This window comes from Schistocerca cancellata, unplaced genomic scaffold (assembly GCF_023864275.1).
Source record: "Schistocerca cancellata isolate TAMUIC-IGC-003103 unplaced genomic scaffold, iqSchCanc2.1 HiC_scaffold_967, whole genome shotgun sequence".
Lineage (NCBI taxonomy): Eukaryota > Metazoa > Arthropoda > Insecta > Orthoptera > Acrididae > Schistocerca > Schistocerca cancellata.
In genome coordinates, this window is record NW_026046975.1 from 45,001 (window position 1) to 49,379 (window position 4,379).

At 52.9% G+C, this 4,379-nt stretch overlaps 1 non-coding gene across 1 annotated transcript in view; it reads right to left on the reverse strand.

Annotated features, from left to right (window-relative positions):
- LOC126150057 (small subunit ribosomal RNA) overlaps nt 1-764 on the reverse strand; it is a 1,909-nt gene extending 1,145 nt beyond the window's left edge. Inside the window, exon 1 of the ribosomal RNA XR_007531302.1 lies at nt 1-764. This exon is cut by the window's left edge and continues 1,145 nt beyond it. This is a non-coding gene — a ribosomal RNA (small subunit ribosomal RNA).
- Between the last annotated feature and the right edge of the window lie 3,615 nt (nt 765-4,379).

Genomic DNA, 4,379 nt, shown 5'->3' on the forward strand with positions numbered 1-4,379 from the left:
AACACGCACGAGGCGGTCGCACGCCTTCGGCTCGCCCCACCGGCAGGACGTCCCACGATACATGCCAGTTAAACACCGACGGGCGGTGAACCAACAGCGTGGGACACAAATCCAACTACGAGCTTTTTAACCGCAACAACTTTAATATACGCTATTGGAGCTGGAATTACCGCGGCTGCTGGCACCAGACTTGCCCTCCAATAGATACTCGTTAAAGGATTTAAAGTGTACTCATTCCGATTACGGGGCCTCGGATGAGTCCCGTATCGTTATTTTTCGTCACTACCTCCCCGTGCCGGGAGTGGGTAATTTGCGCGCCTGCTGCCTTCCTTGGATGTGGTAGCCGTTTCTCAGGCTCCCTCTCCGGAATCGAACCCTGATTCCCCGTTACCCGTTACAACCATGGTAGGCGCAGAACCTACCATCGACAGTTGATAAGGCAGACATTTGAAAGATGCGTCGCCGGTACGAGGACCGTGCGATCAGCCCAAAGTTATTCAGAGTCACCAAGGCAAACGGACCGGACGAGCCGACCGATTGGTTTTGATCTAATAAAAGCGTCCCTTCCATCTCTGGTCGGGACTCTGTTTGCATGTATTAGCTCTAGAATTACCACAGTTATCCAAGTAACGTGGGTACGATCTAAGGAACCATAACTGATTTAATGAGCCATTCGCGGTTTCACCTTAATGCGGCTTGTACTGAGACATGCATGGCTTAATCTTTGAGACAAGCATATGACTACTGGCAGGATCAACCAGGGAGCTGCGTCAACTAGAGCTGAGCAGCCGGCCGCCCGGGAGTGTGTCCCAGAGGCCCGCGCGAACACGCAAGCGTCCGCTCAATTATTCTGCAAACAGGAGGAGGCTGAGCTCCCCTGCACAATACACCTCGAAACCCTCTCAGGTCCCGGCGGCGCGCAGCGCCGTCCTAAGTACTTGGTCGGGTTCGAGAGAGGCGCAATCGCCCGGAGTTAGGCGAGTAGACGCTTTAGGTGCGACCACCCGTGCTCCCAACTGAGCTTGCCGCTGCCGACAGAGGCCCGGGAGCGTGCTGTCGTGGCATTGCCGGCGGGAGACAACACGCGCCACCTACGGTGACCGGCAGCTCCAACGCCAGCGCCACAGAAGGGCAAAGGCCCCACGTGGGTGCCGAAGCGAACTCTCCCAGCACAGCGCACGTGCCAACACGTCTGCACAACTGCGATACAAACCACCAGCGAGAACCGCTGGGGCGACCGAGCAGCAGACGGCGTCGCGGCGCCGAGTGCCGGGCGGCGGCGCATCCTCAACGCACACAGTCCTCAATCGGACCAGCACACTGCAGATGTCCACCGCGCTTCGCACCGGGCCGGCGAGGACCCACTTTGGCTGCACGGCGCCGCGCGCAGGGTGCCCCGGCGCGCAGCTGCGCCGCCTGCCGCGTCCGTCGGCCGGCGCGCCTGCCACTGGGCGCCCCCACCAGCCGGCTGTAGCGCGTGCGCCCACGCACCGCGCGGCCAGCACGCCGGGCGGCCCCCCCTCACCGGCCGGGGACAGTCCCACCCACCCACAGCCGCGTATCGCTTCACACCCAGATTCACATTCACGTTCGTTGGTATGGTGGGGACCGCTTCGTAGCTGTACCGATCGTTGCCCTCACAGATGTACCTCCAGCAAGGACAACCGCACCACAACGGGTTACCAGTTGTTCATTTGCGTAACGTCACCAGTAAACGTACACGTCCATCCCCGTTTGCAAAGTCAACTATTATTGCATGCCTGCCTGTCAGGTGTCAAGACACACTACATCCGCTCACATCCACGCAACAAAATGTGCCCGACTAGAGGGCACGTGGAAGGTGCCCCCGTACGTATGCGATGTCCACTGCGCGACCAACTGTCAACCGGCCTCTGTAGCATGTCGCAGATGTGGAACGCGGGGCACCGTGCTATCACATTGTGTGAGAAGAGACTACTACGTCTGCATACACGCGCCACTACATGAACAGACGGCTCATGCTGATCGCCATCCACTGCGTCCATTACTCCCACACGTCTCTATGGCGTACCACACTGCAATGCAGCTGTTATGGGGAGATGACACGTAGCTGTGTACACAACATTCTGAGCGGGTTGCGGTTGGACAATACATTACTGTAACGTGTCATATGCCAATTACAGAGCAGGGTAAGGCACAACTTGGGTTAGGTTAAGGCACAACTTGGGTTAGGTTAAGGCACAACTTGGGTTAGGTTAAGGCACAACTTGGGTTAGGTTAAGGCACAACTTGGGTTAGGTTAAGGCACAACTTGGGTTAGGTTAAGGCACAACTTGGGTTAGGTTAAGGCACAACTTGGGTTAGGTTAAGGCACAACTTGGGTTAGGTTAAGGCACAACTTGGGTTAGGTTAAGGCACAACTTGGGTTAGGTTAAGGCACAACTTGGGTTAGGTTAAGGCACAACTTGGGTTAGGTTAAGGCACAACGTGGGTTAGGTTAAGGCACAACGTGGGTTAGGTTAAGGCACAACGTGGGTTAGGTTAAGGCACAACGTGGGTTAGGTTAAGGCACAACGTGGGTTAGGTTAAGGCACAACGTGGGTTAGGTTAAGGCACAACGTGGGTTAGGTTAAGGCACAACGTGGGTTAGGTTAAGGCACAACGTGGGTTAGGTTAAGGCACAACGTGGGTTAGGTTAAGGCACAACGTGGGTTAGGTTAAGGCACAACGTGGGTTAGGTTAAGGCACAACTTGGGGGTAGATTGCGGTGCAAATTGCGTTACATTGCGGTGCAAATTGCGTTACATTGCGGTGCAAATTGCGTTACATTGCGGTGCAAATTGCGTTACATTGCGGTGCAAATTGCGTTACATTGCGGTGCAAATTGCGTTACATTGCGGTGCAAATTGCGTTACATTGCGGTGCAAATTGAGTTACATTGCGGTGCAAATTGCGTTACATTGCGGTGCAAATTGCGTTACATTGCGGTGCAAATTGCGTTACATTGCGGTGCAAATTGAGTTACATTGCGGTGCAAATTGAGTTACATTGCGGTGCAAATTGAGTTACATTGCGGTGCAAATTGAGTTACATTGCGGTGCAAATTGAGTTACATTGCGGTGCAAATTGAGTTACATTGCGGTGCAAATTGAGTTACATTGCGGTGCAAATTGAGGTAGGTTAAGGTGCAACACAGGTTAGGTTAAGGTGCAACATAGGTTAGGGTGCAAGATGGGTTAGGTTAAGGTGCAAGATGGGTTAGGTTAAGGTGCAAGATGGGTTAGGTTAAGGTGACATAGGTTAGGTTAAGGTGACATAGGTTAGGTTAAGGTGACATAGGTTAGGTTAAGGTGACATAGGTTAGGTTAAGGTGACATAGGTTAGGTTAAGGTGACATAGGTTAGGTTAAGGTGACATAGGTTAGGTTAAGGTGACATAGGTTAGGTTAAGGTGACATAGGTTAGGTTAAGGTGACATAGGTTAGGTTAAGGTGACATAGGTTAGGTTAAGGTGACATAGGTTAGGTTAAGGTGACATAGGTTAGGTTAAGGTGACATAGGTTAGGTTAAGGTGACATAGGTTAGGTTAAGGTGACATAGGTTAGGTTAAGGTACAAACTGGGTTGTGTTATGGTACACATTGCGTTGTAGTACAGTACACGTTAGGTTTGGGTACGGTACACAATGTGGTATGGGATGGCGTGTTGTGGGGGGGGGGGGTGAGGTTCGTTGATATCGACCGTAGGACGTGGATGCCCGAGGCAGCGTCAGTGTGTCAAAGGAGTTATGTCACGTCGGGATGCGCTTTTCGCTAGTGAGAGGGGGCGAGCCGTGTCTGTGGTTGCGGCAGACCTGTGTGTTTCATTCCTGCCAGTGTGTTTGTGCTGTAAGACGAGGCAGTGTGGTGATGTTGGGTGCACCCCTGTGTAGGACATGTGTGGGTGTTGGTGGCTTCTCTGAGCAATTGTGGTTGTCGGACGAGTGGGGTATTCTGTTTTATGATTGGACCTCCCGGTCTGGTTATCATAGCGTAGTTGGTGTACTGTGGCGGATAGGATGCACCGGACGTTGGTCCATGCTGGTGCTTAGTTGTTGTATCTGTGTCTGTTACAGGCAGAGAGTAGTGTGTGATAGAGTGTGTGGCTGACGTGTGGTTCATTTTGTGTGTACGGACGTTCAGCATGTATAGGGGCATTTGCGTATATAATCTATCTATGTGGGCCTGCATAGTTTACTGAGCAGTGCTGTGAGGTGACTGAACTACGAGTGACGTACTGATTTACAGCGGAATGGTTGCCTTGTACCAAAGATGGAGTATCGGAGGACCGTCTATATTCTGAGAGGAGCCCTGTTTGCCACTGGGCGTGGGGTCTCGCGTCCTGCGGTTCAGTGCCCCAGGGA